Source organism: Pseudopipra pipra, chromosome 10, assembly GCF_036250125.1.
Source record: "Pseudopipra pipra isolate bDixPip1 chromosome 10, bDixPip1.hap1, whole genome shotgun sequence".
NCBI classification, from domain to species: domain Eukaryota; kingdom Metazoa; phylum Chordata; class Aves; order Passeriformes; family Pipridae; genus Pseudopipra; species Pseudopipra pipra.
The window spans coordinates 2593973-2609943 of record NC_087558.1 but is presented as its reverse complement, the minus strand read 5'-3'; the positions used below and the strand labels follow the sequence as shown (position 1 = coordinate 2609943).

The window sequence follows — 15971 nt, the reverse complement described above, 5'->3', positions numbered from 1 at the left end:
ATTAATCACAGACTGAAGGAAAGAACAGTAGTTCATTCCCACAAGAACTGACTTAAATTCTGCTGCCTTCAAATTACTTTGTTGCAATCTTTCTTTTTAATAAAATATTCACAGTGATTTAAGTGTGACTGATGGTAGTAAGAGAGATTTATTATTATTATTATTATTTCATTGTTATCAAATTAAAGGGCATTAGGAAACAGAAAAGGTCTTTCTGATATAGTCATACTACAGTTTTAACTTTTAGGTGTTCGCTTAGAAAACACACTCGAGGGAAACTAAAATAAAAAGTATAAACTCCACAACTATTTTAATTTATTTAATAAATATACTCCCTAAACCATTAATAACAAACCCTGTAAACAGTAAACTTGTGCCAGTGTAACATAAGATTTACTTGCTTCCTCCTGGTCCCGACTCTGCTCTCTGTTTACAGCTGGTGAATTCACTGCATGAAAAAACATCTTTCAGCTGCGATTTTTTTCGTGCACGGGGACACTGGTTTGGATGAAAATCCTTCTGAGAGCTCTTCCCTAAAAAAAAAAAAATAAAAAAATAAAAAGCCACGTGTAAAGGTGCTGTTCCTGTGTTTGGGAACAGCTACATCGTGTATTCAGGTCTGTCTGACCCAGGGGGCGAACTGAGGTGTAAAATAAACCTCCTTCCTAAACACGTGCTATGAAAATTGCAGGGCACAAAAACATCTCCTGTGATGTGCTTTGGGAGAAGAGAAGAATGTACTTTTTTTTCTTCCTAATTTTCCATTTTTTAAGCCATCCTGGGGAATATCAGCAGCAAGAAAAACCTTCACCGAGGAGAAACAAAACCTAAAGATTTCAAATGTCCTTTCCCAGTTCCTGAAGTCACAGGAATTCACTGAAATCTTTGTTTCTTTAAAAACTTTTTTGTAACTGTGAGGAAACACTGGCCTGAATAACAGCTGCAGAGACATTGTCTTGATCCTTAAAACACATGAAAGGACTTAGAATTATAAATATGAGCCAAGTGAGTGTGGCTGACCCACCCATGGAGAATATCAGTGTACAAGCAGAAGCAAAACTAAAGCTCCTTCAGCTTCTCTGAGAGAGATTCAGAAAAAACAGGTGAAATGAACTCTTTTTGCTGAGGAAGAATAAGAGAAGGTCATGGCAAACCCTGGTCTGGATGTGGCTACAGAAGGGACTCACCCAGTCCCAAAAATCTGCTTCAGTGTTGGAAAATATTTAATTCTAACAAGTCACATTCCCTAATTCCAGGCAAATTTTTAAATACAAAATTTCTTTTTTTTTTCTTCTTCCCCCAGAGGAACACATTCAATTATTCATGTTTTTAACAAATATATATATAGTTCAGCCACAAGAAAAGTGCTCATTTTCACACCTCTGAAGGTTGGGGTTTGGCACTGCTGTTCCTCCCTGTTATCACCTCACAGGCAGCCCCCAAAAGTCAACCTTGCCTTGATCAAAAAAATCCCTAAATGGAACCTGGCAATGCTTTCAAAGCCCCTCCCCTTGTTCTTTTCTGAGGTAATTTAATCCATAAATTAAGAAATCAAAGGACTCAGGTGTTTGTGGGAGAAAATGCAACTCCAGTGAGCCCAGGGGAGGGTCCCACCTGTGTCCAGGGTGGTGCTGACCCCACTCCTGGGGGCTTCAGGGGGATTTTGGGGCTGGAAGAGGGGAGATGCTGCAACTTTCTGAATTCCTGATCAGTGACTGCACCATAATTCATCATATTGATAAGAATTCACTCCTACCAACTCCTTCTACGCTCTCTTCTCCACACCTGCAGTCACAGATGGGGTGGACTTGCCTAAATCTCTTCAGATGGACTTGCTGTAGAAACATAGAAAGCAGGAGATTAATGAGATCTGATTTAGGTTATAAAAATTGTGTAATTAAATATTGGAATTAATAGATCTATCTTAATCGGCCTCAAAAACAGAAGAGATGAAACCAGAATTTACTGAACTTTTCTTCTGAAGATGCCAAGTGTGTTCCAGTTCATGGCCTTACTGGCCTTGTCTGGTCAAAATGTGGGATCAGGAGTGGTAAATAATATTCCTAAACAGCCTCAAATTCTCTGTCCTACCTAAATAAAGTTGGGCACCTTTGCAACACCCCTTGATCTATTGACTTGAACAACAGGTGAAAGAAAAGTCAATTATTTGTTTTCGGAAAAGCCACAAATTCAAAGATAACTTGAACTTTGGAAGGCCAAGAGCAGAGGTCAAGAGCCCCAAAATTAGCACCAGCAGGGACTTCACATCTAACAGACAATTCAAATATAAAGCATACACATAATGAGCTTTCAATCTGGAGTGAAATTAATTTCTAGAGACAATTACTAAAGGCTGATTTGAAGAACACTTTAATGTGAGAGCAACATGCTGTTTGAAGGAATTATTTATGCCAGCCAGGGTTTAAGACTGGCATATTATTATTAAGCAAAAAGTTGCAGTCAAAATAAATGTATTAAATTCTCTTGAAGTGCGAGAACAGCATGTGCAGATCAGATGGTGCCATAAAGCCCATTTATAAATCAAAAGCAAAGGATGAATTGGGAATTATATCTTGTTCTAACGGACTGTGATCAAGCCCTGAACGTGCAAACAGAACCTGTTTCAAGTCAGAAACCTGGAATGAATTTGGATAGTTGGAACCTTGAGAATAAAATGCTCTTCTTTATCTTTCCCCGTTGTGAGGAAATGAATTAGGTAGGCATTGCTTAGAACAGTCTTGAGAACTAAATAAATTCATGTTGCATCTGCTTCAACAGGAAAATGAGTGTTGCTACTTTTTTAAATGTCAATTTTTTAACAAAACGTTCAATTATGTACTCAAAACGTTCAATTATATACTAGACAGAATTGTAAGACACAGCTTAAGGTGACCTCAACCTTCCTGAGCTGTTGAACCAGATAAAAATGCAATAAGAAAAAAAATAAAATCATTTAAGTAATGTACAATTGCATTAGGAGAAGGTGTGAATATGTAAAGTCCACAAGTGGCAGCTGCAAAATATTTCCAAATAGACACTTCAAAACCTGTAATAAGCAGTAATCCCCAATTCCTGCTGAGGATACATTTCCATGACATTACTCACCATGTCCAATGAGTGACTTTTGGGTTATTTGTGGCTGTTGAATCCAAAGTACAATGAACTCACATTAGACTTGAAGTGATTAATTGTTTTAACTTCATGTCACTTTGTCAAAAAAGATGGTACACCATTTTAAGCAGCATTATTTATCCTCCTGTATGAAATATCTTCCACTTGTCTTGACTTTCCTTTTCTTTCTTGCTGACCCACCAAAGGTCGTTTGATTGGACTGTTGTTGTGGATTGTGGGTCTGGGAGATCCAGGGAGCTTTAACTCCTAATGCAGTATTGCACCTCTAAGTTGAAATGCAACTTTACACAGCAAAATATGAACAACTCTGGGTATTGATCAGGTATATTTGAGGTGATTGCAAGTCGAACTCAGGTCAGAAATAAGAAAAAGATATATTGGATGTTAGGAATGAATTCTTCCCTGGGAGGGTGGGGAGGCCCTGGCACAGGTTGCCCAGAGAAGCTGTGGCTGCTCCATCCCTGGAAGGGTCTAAGGCCAGGCTGGAGCAACCTGGGCTAGTGGAAGGTGTCCCTGCCCATGGCAGGGGAGTTGGAACAAGATGGTGTTTGAAGTCCCTTCCAACCCAAATCATTCCATGATTCTGTGATACTCCTTTGCTTCTGTCCTAGGAAGGAGATGGTTCTTCTGTAATGGTTGAGCTTCCATCAGATGATCCCTGCTCATGTAGCCTATAAATCCACTCCAGACAGGTGTGGCTGCATTGCCAAAAGTCTCACAGGCCCCAGGTCATAGAAGCTGAAAAACAGACACGGGTTTTGGGGATGGCTCTTGATGTCAGGCAACTCATTTCCCCCCCTCACACTCAGTAAACTGTGTTTAAAATCAGAAAACATCCTTACAATGACTACCCTGACCACCACCTCTCATCCCTGCTATCCTACAGGCACTAATCCCTCTTGCACAAACAGCAAAGGATGGAAAGAAAAAAACCCAGGGACCAACATGGTGTTTGCTGAGCTGCTGAACCACCTAAAGATCAAAAGCAAGGTATTTTTATCTCATCAGCTGCTTTGCATAAAGGATCCACAGCAAAAAGCTGCAGGTTTGGTGCACTGCTCATGGTGTAACCACAAATGAACTGCTCCCTCCTGCTCTCAGGGAATATTGGTGTCTGAGTCTCAGGGAATATTTGAGGTCTCAAAGAGGCAGAAGCTCGGAGGGAGGACGCTGCTGAAAGGCTTGTTGGCTCAGTTCCCAGTGAGCTGACCTTTTGGAATAAAATAAGTCTCAGTGAGGGGCAGCATTTTACATGAGGAAAACACAGGGAAGAGAGCACTGCAGACACTGAGATTATTTTCATTTTTGTGTGGGGAAGAAGTGCTTAAAAACGACCTCATTAGAGGCCTCTGCATTGTCCAGCAGCTGATCAAAGTTCTCTTGTACATGGAGCTAATCTGCCAAGCAAAGGTCCAGAGTTAATCTCTCCTGCAAAGGGCCAGATTTCCAACTCCCTGAGACAACCATTCCGGGGTAAAGCTCTGTGGAGACGTCAAACCCCAAATCCCTTTGAAAACAGTTAAAAGCAAAGTCTCTTTACCTTTTACATCAGCTCTGCTAATCCTCTGCAAAAGTGAAACCTTTAGAAGCCAAATTATAAAGTAGTAGAACAGAGTAATTTATTGTCTTATTATCAAAAAGTAATGGCAGGGAAAAAAATCAATTTTGAGAGGGCTCTTTTCTGTGTCTGACTCGCCAGTTTTGCAAAACTGTAATTTCCCTTGTGGGAAATCCATTTTCTTGTGGAAATACTACTGTATGTATTGGCTGCTTTTCCATGAATTATATCCAGGCTCTTGCATAAAATACTGTCATTTTGCAGTAGCAACAGTCACAGTGGTGAATCAAATCTGATATAACCTCTTCCTCTCTGGGCTTTTAACACCACTCACCTGAGTGCTTTGCTAAGTGTGCTGAAGGTTAATCATTTAAAAGAATGATGTATTACTCCTACAGAGAAAGAGTTTTTATCCAAACCCAAGGATTCTGAAACTTCTAAATATATAATGAATAATCTGACCTGACACACAAAAATCCTTGCATTGCCCATAAATATTATTCTCTGTATAAACTTTAAAAGCCACTATAGTTTTCTTGCTAAGCACTTCTCTTTATTTCAGGTTTGCTTTCCTTGGCAAAAGAGGAATGTGAAGTTCACTTGGAGAAAAATATATGTCCTAGGGGCCCTCTATAATGAATGACTTGGCTTCTCTCTGCAAGTGCTTGTACTATTTTGAGAAATGGATATATAGTGGGGTGGTTACCAGCAGTTCCTTTTGTTGTAATTTCTGAAATGAAGCTTCTCATGTTTCAGAGAATAATTGATTTTTTTAAAATAGCTTTCCTGTAGCTATACAACTCATTTTATTCTGGCACTTTTTCCTTTTTGTTCCTTTTTTACCCCTCCTTTCAGATGCTTAATTATCTTTTGCAATGGTACACAAAATCAAATTACACAGCAGCAAGGTAGGTAGTTTCCTGGTATTCATCAGCATTCAAAAAGAAAAGGATGTTTTTATAATTTTGTCACAGACACTCCAGTCATCTTTGTTTTTCTCTATTATCTTATTATTAAAATTCTGCTTTCAATTAGGATGCTAAAACAATGCAAACCCTTAGTTTTACATAACAGCAAAATATTCAGCTCAGGATTTAAACTGTGTCTGCATTACCAGCCCTTTGTGTTTAGGTACTTCACAGGCCTCAGTGCTGTAATATATATAATATTCCTCTGAAGCACAGGAGGCTTCAGAGTGAGAAGATAAAACCCCCAGAAATCAAACCCATAATTTTATGCCTTTCCTTCAAATCTTCACGCCGATGTTGGCGTTAAATTGTTGTCCACACCACTGCAGTGGGGCCACATCCTCGGGCTTTTACAGCTCTGATATACAACTGATATCAATGAAAATAACATTCACAGCATAGAACAGCTCCCAGAATTCTTCCCTTAAAAAGAGCAGACATAGAAACAGCTTTGAAGACACACAACCTGTTTTTTTAGGGTGCTTTGAGAAGGGTATGAAAGTGGTTCTACAAAGCTGCTCATACCTACCTCCTCTCTGCTGATTCTTCTCCCTCTCCATGGAGGTTTTTCACCAGCAACTCCTGCTGGGAAGTTGTGAGAGTCTGGATTTGCTCTCACAGAAGTCACCACTGGGTTGTGGTGTCATGGCTGATCAAGCAGGGAGCGTCCCATGAGTCAGGATGTGCTGCTGTGGCTCCCTGCACAACACGGAAACACCAGCGTGCAACCAAAAAGAACCATTCCGAAGGAAACTCAGGATTTACACAATATTTACAGAGTCAGAGAGTCTGGTTGGAAAGGAGCTCTAAGATCATTGAGCTTAACCCAGCACTGCCAAGGCCACCACTGACCCATGTCCCAAAGTGCCTCATCCAGACAGCTTTTAAATCCCTCCAGGAACAGTGACCCCACCACTGCCCTGGGCACTCTGTTCCAATGCTTGACATCTGGTTCCATGAAGAAATTCTTCCTAATATCCAATCTAAACCTCCCCTGGCACAACTTGGCTAATATACAGATATTTACTCTCAGTAGTCAACGCATCTTAATAAACACACAGGAAAGTCTCTCCTCCAGTGGTTGGCCTTTAAAACAAACAACAAAGCAGAACTGTTCCTTGGGAGCCAAATCTCAAACATGAGGATGCAAATTTACATCCAGCCGTGCCACAAACCTTTCAGAGGGAGACCAAGTTGATGACTTAAATCCCCCCAGACTACCAGAGGCAGATTTTTGGTAATATTTCTGACATCAGTTCTATTGTTTCCCCCTATAATGCACTGACCCAGATCTGTTGGTGTAATTTTTCAGCTTCTAATACTGATAATATTGCTTTTAGACAGTGGTTTCAGGGCCCTTTTGAGATGAGTTCTTCAAAGCTGCAGCTTAATCCATTCTTTATTAGCTGCTGTAAAGTGATTACTTCTTCAGGGCTGGATGGAAGTACTTAAAGGAAATGAGCATTCCGTTACCAGCCATCCCTGCTCCACTTCCAGAGCTTTTGCTGGAATTTTAACGCTTTAGGGTTGAGTGATGGGAGCATAAAACAAGAGGAGACGCTGAGAGAAAAGTTTCAGATGGTAAATGTGTTGCCACTGTGACATTTTTTTAACGAAATCCCAAACTGTGACAGGTGCTCAGGGACTGATGGCCCGTGACGGGCGATCTGGAGGTCGCCGGAGCCGCTGCTGCTGCTGCTGAGATGTCATTTTATTGTTTAGTTCCAAATGAAAAATCGCTCTCTGAATGCAGTTTATTAGAATCCTGTTGCAAGCAGGAGCCGGGGGAAGTCACATCACAGTTGCAGATTGCCTTCCATTGCTCCTTCCAAAGGAGGAGAAAAAAGGGATTAAAAAAACCCCCCGAATCTACTGCATCTGTCAGGCTGTAATTAGGTGGAGACACTTTCTTCTGCCCATGTGAACTCCTCCTGCTAATTCCATGATGACTGTGCTGATTAACACAAGGCTAAGATGGTTTCAAGGAATACTTGTTCATCTAATAACTGCAGGAAACAAGTGCCACCTGTTGTCATGGAGAAGGACCTGATTCAAGGGCAAAGCAACTTGACCACAGCTCTGCGATTCCAGAGAGCAAATCCACAGTAATAAAGTAAATAAAGAAAAAAAAAAGAGAAAAGACTAATTAATTTCAGAGCTGTTGAAAGCCTGCAATGTTAATAAAAAACCCAAACAAGTCCTGGATGTTATTTTTATCAATGTCTGTATATCAGTCCAGCCAATTGCTGCTGTATGTATTCCATGATAAATAAAGTCTTGGAAAGAAAAATAAACATTGTGATGTTTCTTTAGGAGCAGAAATAGTTTCCCTCAGACAAAAGGGTGAAGGAAAACATGTATTAATGTACAGGGACATGGTACTGATGTAAGAACGTTGAGACCTGATCTATCACAACTTAAAGAGAATGACTTTGTTCTGATCACAGAATCATGGAATGGTTTGGGTTGGAAGGCACCTTAAAGATCATCACATTCCACCCCCTGCCATGGGCAGGGACACCTTCCACTAGCCCAGGTTGCTCCACCCTGGCCTTGGACACTTCCAGGGATCCAGGGGCAGCCACAGCTTCTCTGGGCAACCTGTGCCAGGGCCTCAAAACACCAAACCCCAGAGACTTCCAAAAGCAGTTTTGAAGCTGCACAAACTTCTGAACCCATTTATTATGTAGTTCCCCTCTCAAGGTGAAACAATAATAAAAAAATTAATTGTGTTCCCAAGCCTTCTTAAGAAAAAAACCCCAGAATTATATTGAATTTTTTAAGGAAAAGTCAGCGCAGGGCAATCGCTGTTGCAAAACCTTCCTAATGAATCATTGCAGCCTGCCATCCTTCACAGGAGCAAGGAATATCCATGTACAGAACCAGGACATTCATTTTAATGAAAGAAAATACAACATCCACAGAAATGCAGGGAGCTGAGTAAATATGTTTTAGAATAAGAGCTGGAGACAAAGCTGCACGTGGGGAGCTGAGGAGATTTGTGGTGCCACAGGGAAGGGAGGGATGTGGGAGGGATGGATGTGGCTCATCTCACCTGGAGGACAGGGATCACCAGGGGGGACATTCAGAGGAAAAAATCCTAGAGGAAACTTCCACAGTATAACAAACTCTCTGCTATTGCCCTCTCTGGCTCCTGTTTTGGTAGGTTGTTACTCCCCCCAAAAAATAAATACTGCCAAAGCTGGCCATTACAAAAGAGCAGCATAACCCAAACATGTTCCAATTCCAATCTGGCCAGAAACAATTTAAATTTCTGTGACACATTAATTTCACTTCAACATGCCTCAGGTTTGGGGTAACATCACATTTATCCCTAAAAATGTCCTGTTCCCTCTGGGTCTCTTCTGCTGAGTCTAACAAAAAAACAAGAAGAAAATTCTAACTGAAAGCCCATCAAGCTTTTTTTTTTTTTGGTAGGTTTTCATGTGTTTCCTCCATTTCATATCTTGGCAGCAAAGCTAAAGAAATCACTGTTGAATTTTAAATAATGAACCTGATTTTCCTAAGTGTTGGGTAGTGTTATCAGCAGGGAGAACAACACAGTCTCTGGGCCACAGCTTGAAAACCTGAAGGTCTCTATTTAGCTTTGCCAAACACCTGGTTTGAGTTCATCAAAACACTTCACCTCTTTCCCCCCCTTCCCATTCTTGTTTCTTATCTGCTCTGTTTTGGTTTTTAGGCCCCTTCAGAGCGGGAGATGGTTCTCATTTTGTGTTTGTGAGGTGCCAGGCACGACAGGAGCCTGGTGGTGGTTGGGTCCCTGCTGGGTTTGTCCTGCTGGGCACTTTTTGGGGATATTGGGAAGGCTCTTGGTGTCCTCGTGCCACGCTGGGCTGTGCCAGGTGTTGTGTCTGTTGGCTCTGCTGCATCTCAGCAGGGCAGGGATGCTGGAGGCCTTTGAGGTCTGTGAGATGAAGGTGCCCACACTTCAGCAGATCCCGCTGCAATCCCCCGTTTAATGGGGGTTTGCTCCATGGATAAGCCAGGAGGGAACGAGGAAAAGGAAGGGAAGTGCACATTGCACACCCCAGGGGCAGGTGGGGAGTGGACAGACATCCCCCAAAATCCACCCCCTAAGCCCCCTGAATGACGACAAGAAGGAGGAAGAGAAGGATTCTGCTCCTGCAACATCTCTCAGAAGGGCTGGTGAAGTTCTACCTCAAACTGCAGCCCCACCTGCTTCTGTCTCACCAGGGAGTTTCACAACAGAAAACACAATAGAAACCATGAAGTGGCAGCACCAGACCCTGTCAGGACAGGAGTGATGAAGGGCTGGAGGAGCTCTGGATTTATTTTCCTCTGGAAAGAAGCAGCTCTTGTCACTGCTCCAGCTTTCGGTCGCTCCAAAGCATTTTGCTCCTCACCAAAGCCCTTGGGGTGCTGGGGGCAATATCCATCAAACCAGACAATCCTGCATCCAAACCCTGGGCAAAATTGATGGGGAAGCCCAGCTTTTCTCTTGAGTATTTAATCTCAAATACTGCAGTGCTTCAGTCCCGAGCCCTTCACCCCACAGAGCTGTGTCCCCCCTCGACCCCTCACTGGTTCAGCTACTTCACAACAATTTGGATTTGAAATCTGAGCATTTCCAGGTTCCTGCCAGAAGAACAGGGATGTTCCCAGACAGCATCCATGCCATGAGCAAATCTGGTGGGAATAAAACCATCTCTAGGCAGAGGAGACTTTGTGCTAATAACAACAACTATTATTTATAATAAATAGAATAAAAATAATCGATATTTACCTATGACTTGCTAAAACATGCATTTGGACAATGCTGTGAGGCTCAGGGTGGGATTCTTGGCATTGTCCTGAGCAGGGTGAGGAGCTGGACTTTGATGATCTTTGTGGGTCCCTTCCAGTTCAGGATATTCTATGATTCTCTGGCTCTGGAAGGATGGACAAGAACAGGATGTTGTTAAATTGTTCACAGAAGTGCTGTTTAATACAGGTCTAACCTGTTTCAACCATCCCTGTCCCACCTAACCTGCACATCATGTTTATAAACCACTGGCTCTTGGGGATGGGCCTGTGCAGGGCTAAGGGTTGGACTCAATGATCCTTGTGGGTCTCTCCCAATCCAGCATATTCTGGGATTTATTGAGTGTTTTTAGAGAAGGACACAAGAAGCAGGGGCAGGTGACCACAGTGCTCATGTGTGAAAGCCTTGTGGGATCCTGACTTCCCTTTCCTGGACCCACACCCTCCCAAAACCCTGGAGTGCCCTGGGAGAAGGTGCTTCCCATGGGCACAGCTGCCAAAACACAGGAGGTAGCAGAGGAGAGATTTTTGTTTACTTGAGGTATTTAGGGTTGGATAAAGCCCTGAGCAACCAGCTCTGGTCCCCTGGAGCTCCACGTGTGCCTGTACCCCCAGACAATGTCCTCTACCTTCAGCAATGTCTGCTGCACTTTTAATGTGTTTGTGCATCCTCCAACAGCAAGAATAGAGAAGGGACCCTAAAAGGGACCCTAAAGTGGATTCACACTGAATCCACTTCCAAAGATTGAGAGCAACTCTAGAATAAAGTGTAATATTCAGAGCACATTGATCTGAGACCCTCTGCTGAGCAATGAGCTCTGCTGACCATGTGGCTTTACACCCTTTCACCAATAACTTAGACAAGAAACAAAACCCACACCTCCCAAAGGGTCTGAAACTTTGTTACAGAAATGGGGACTTCACTGAGCCCTGGAACAAATCCTGTGCAACCAGAGAAAGGCAAAGTGCTCACAACACATCCAAGCATGTGTTGCCTGGTTAATAAGTGTATGGATGTTCTATAATTTTTTTTGTAAATAAATTAACACAAATAAAGAATAACATTTTAGGGGTGGTTCACGACGCTGAATCCCTTTCTGTGCCACTCATTGTGCAAGTTTTATTTAATACATCAACACTGTAACTAAACCCAAACCCTACCGCCAAGCAAATATCCAGGCACAGCAAATCCAACCCCATGTCTGGGAATGGGCTCAGGCAGAAATGCAGAGCTTTTATAGGATCAATGATGGTGTTTAAAAAAAGCCAACACACTGATGAAAAAAGATGACATTATCACTGAAGTATGATATTCAATTTAAAATGGATTAGGGAGCACTCTAGGTATAAGTGCTGCACTTTAAGTAGCAGTGATAGTTCAACTATGGATACACACATTACATCCCATCTCTTTGTACTTCAGTGCAGCTTCTGGCATCTACAGTTATTAAAGCTCTCATTGTAATACATTAAATACTGTAAATGCTCTTCTACAATAATTCTTCACATGCTCTTTGCCCCTTTGCCAACCTTCACGAGCGTAGATGCAACCAGAGATGGAAGGAAACAAAAAGGATGTGGTTAGAGTGGGTATGTTCAAAAAATTAGTCTAAACAAGTTATTCGGCATCTCCAAGAAGCAAAACTCATCTTGCAGAGCTTTCTGCTGGAGGTTACAGTTGGCAGCCTCAGAGCATCACTGCAAAGAGCACAGGATGCCCACACTGCCCATCCTGAGATGCCCAGGGAGATGCTCGTGCACAGATATTGAAGTTACAAAGAAATCTGAGTGTAGAAAACAGAGCAAACGCCTTTGCTCAAATCACAAAAGCAGGCACTCCAGCCACTGTCACCCAGATCACCCTAAACTCTCTAAACCAATGGAACAAGAGTGCCCATAAAAGCTGCATACTGCATATTGATTTTCCTATTTTATTACAGCAAGTCCTCTCTGAAGAGGTACCACAGCTATTTGCTCCTTCCAGTGCAATAGTTTGTGAGGCTGTAATTCAGTTTGCCTTCCCGTAATCACATGTGTACACACATTTCCAGACACATTTCTTACACAAAATGTCATTGATTCCGAATGTAGAGAATGGATTTTCCCAGTTCCACAGAGCAAACCTTACCAATCCTGTCTAAGACAGCAATATTGGCTTCCCCACCTTCCTTCCTTCCCTCCCTGCCCACCTTCTTTCTCCATTCAGAGATTCACAGAATTATTTCCAGATTATTTTTAGATATTATTATTATTATAGATTATTATTATAAATATTATATTCCAGCTATTACACTAAAGAAATGCCCTATTAATTAAAAAAATGTAAAAAATCAGACTAAACCAAGCTTTGGACCATTACCTGTGATTCTTGATTTATGTTTACTGAATATTAGAAAGTACCACCTCTCCAGTAGTTCTTCATTAAATAAACTCAAATTATAACTGATACTTTATTTTAGCCTGGTTGTCAAAGACAAAAAAAAAAAGGCATAAAAGTGAGGAACATAAAAGGAAAATTGAATTATATGCTGACAGTAAGAGGGTGAGATTTAGTTTTACATTATAAAACTGGGGTGATAACATGAAGTACATATATTTTTATGGCTTTTGACTGACAGTTTCCAGGTGGGAAAAACTCCAAGCACCTTAAGAAATAATTCAATGACTCACTTGGCTGACTTTGCAGTCAAGACATCCCTTTACCAGAGAAAATTTTATGTTAAGTCCTAAAAAAAGAATCACACAGCATAAAGAAAAGTATCATTCTCCTCAGACATTTGTTTCAGGCATCTTTTCTGCCCCGGGGGCAAACTCATTTTTCTCCTTAGACTCTGCAGTGATCAAGTCTAAAGAAAAGTGTCTTCCCAGAAAGCCTCAGATGTTGGAAATTCCTGTGGATTTGCTTGAAAAGCTTTGGTGCAAGATGAAAACAGGCCTCCAATTGACTGGTTTTTAATTATTTTGGTTTAGTTTTATTTGGTGTTTGTTTGTTTGTTTTCACTTGTTAGTTTTTTGTTTCAATTTTGGTTGTTTTGTTGTTGTTGGTTTTTTTTTTGTTTTTTTTTTTATAAAATGAAAATTCAGCAACCACAAGTGGCTTCTTTGATTGTTCTTCTCTTTTCTCCCTTCAGTTTTTACAATTGGAATGAAAAATACTTTTACCTCCCACACTGAACAGTTTAAACACATTTGCTCATCCATTTGTTTTCTGTGGTTTCTTTAAGTGTTTCATTATATTCAGATAACTACAGCGACTAAATCAAATTTTTACAAGGAAAGAGAAGGGATAGGGATGCCAAATATGTTAAAATAAAGGTAAGAAGGGGTTTATTTTGCTAAGTGGACTTGTTGAGAAAATAATTTCCTCACTATAAAAGCCATAAAAATCACCATTAACATGGAAATCACAACTACCAGCATTGAATATTGTCCTTCCATCAATGCAATATATTATTAGACACCCCTGTTTCTTCCACACAACAATCCACAACACTGACAGCTCCAATCTTTTATTGAATTTATTCCTGACCTTTCAGATAATGCTCCTTGTTATCTGCCTCTCTTTGTTCCTCGACTATAAAAACCACATTGTCCTGAAAAAAGTTACATTTGACCCTCTTGGAGGTGTGAATGTTGAATTCACACAAAGCTCCTTCCAGGTATTTTCCCAGAAATTATTAGGTTACGTATTTCGAGTTATTTATTTCTGCACTAAACTAAAAAATGTGATTTTCACCAAAAAACCTCAGACTTAACAGCAGGAAAGCATTCATTTTTTCCTAGGAAATGCTTCCCAAGAACTGTCTTTTTAGCTTCATTATATAATTCCTATTAAGACACCCTGGTTTCCCCCAATACTCAGTCAGAGCAATGGTACAGGATGACATGAACAGCAATTATTTCTTTCTACAAGTCTCTTTGCATCTATAAAAACCAATATCTTTTATTTCAAGAGGACTAAAAATCAAATATTAACTTTCTCAATATTTTATTATCTTTATATTGTTATCCCAAAGAAATATAACTATCTCAAATTTGAAAAATATTTGAAAAATTCGACTTAAAAATTTGAAGAGTGATTAATTTAGGATGTACAGAGGGTGTGATGTTTCTTTATATCAAGTCTTCAGAAAGGTTGGATGACATAAAATAATGGAACTACATCATATAGCAACCCACATGCTCTGTGATGAGTAAACCACTTTTTACTGGCATTTAATAAATTAATAAATAGAATTTAATAATTACATTTTCACTCTAAAGGCAAGAAAGGACCCTTTCTTTCTCAAAGAAAGAAAATAAGTATTTAGATGAGAGAGGAGACAAAACAAAAAGCCCCTTCTGTTCATTAAAAAAATTATATTTTCTAAGAAATTACTACTAATAAAAGACTGATTTAATCTTTTTATTTGCCATTTATAGTTCTGAGGTTGTGTTCCCTTGGGTTTACTTCATGGACCAACACTCTGCACCGTGCAGGGAGTTTTATTTCACTTGTGAACACTCATCAGCTCTCAGGGGTTGACTATAGATATCATTGTTTAAATTTTTTTAGAAGTCTCTGGAGAACAAGTGATTTTTATTGCTCTTCCACAGCAGCTTATTGATGTTTCCTCTGCATATTGCAAAGTGTTTCCTCCTCAGCCATTATTGCTTTCACTTCCAATATTTAGTTGGAAAGTGAATCAGCAAGATGGACGTGGATTTAGGGAGTATAAAACTCAACTCACTGCATTAAATCATTGTGTATTTTTAATATCCTTCAGTTGCTTGTCTAGAGAGGGCAAAAATAACACATTATGTTTGACTGCAGATTGCACTCAGGAGTGAAATATTACCTGGAATTTGGACCCAGAAGTGCTACATCTGCCAGGCTTCAGCTTTAATTCCATTTGGTCTGAATGGTTTTCACAGTCTGAGGTTTTAGTCAGAAAATCAGGGAATGATTTGGGTTGGAAGGGACCTTAAAGCCCATCCCATCACACCCACCTTCCACTATCCCAGGCTGCTCCAAGCCCTGTCCATGTGCAGAGTTTGCATAAAAACACTGAAAAGGGGAGATGCACCTTTAAATCTAATGATGACTCAGTGCCTTTGATTTGCACTTTAACACGTGGAACACAGGAAAACAATTTTTAGTCCGAAGAAATTCTCAGCTTGAGGCATCAAACTATTTGTGTTTGGGAAAACTATTTGCTAACTAGGATCTGGAAGTCCAATTAATTTGTGAGGAGTGCAGGACTTGCATAGACAACTGACAAAAGCAGACACTGTTTCTCTCCAGTATTGTCAGATTTAAAGCCACACATTTGTTTTATGTCACAATAGTAGGATTTAGGACGAGGCAGCACTGCCAGACTGTGACTGCCCACACATTCCTCAGCAAGCAATTAGAAACTTGTTATTTAATACACCCAGATTTGCTCTGGAGTTGGTTACATGGAAGTCCCAAAGCCCTGGATTTGCCTGATATTTTCAGAGTTTGGAGGCTGAGACACCGCAGGAAAAATCCTGAATACTGTCAGCACAAA

The 15971-nt window shown here is 40.6% G+C and overlaps 2 long non-coding RNA genes across 2 annotated transcripts in view; both read right to left on the bottom strand.

Moving 5' to 3' along the window:
* Window positions 1-230: 230 nt before the first annotated feature.
* LOC135419289 (uncharacterized) lies at window positions 231-3895 on the bottom strand. Its single transcript, XR_010432903.1, has 3 exons — window positions 3106-3895; window positions 1615-1835; window positions 231-533 (listed from the first exon to the last, which is right to left on the bottom strand). It is a non-coding gene; the product is annotated as an uncharacterized LOC135419289 (long non-coding RNA).
* Window positions 3896-6192: 2297 nt separating this feature from the next.
* LOC135419288 (uncharacterized) overlaps window positions 6193-15971 on the bottom strand; it is a 31225-nt gene continuing 21446 nt past the window's right edge. The window contains exons 4-5 of the long non-coding RNA XR_010432902.1: window positions 10424-10568; window positions 6193-6357 (exon numbers count right to left, since the gene is read on the bottom strand). This is a non-coding gene — a long non-coding RNA (uncharacterized LOC135419288). The remainder of the gene's footprint in view (window positions 6358-10423; window positions 10569-15971) is intronic.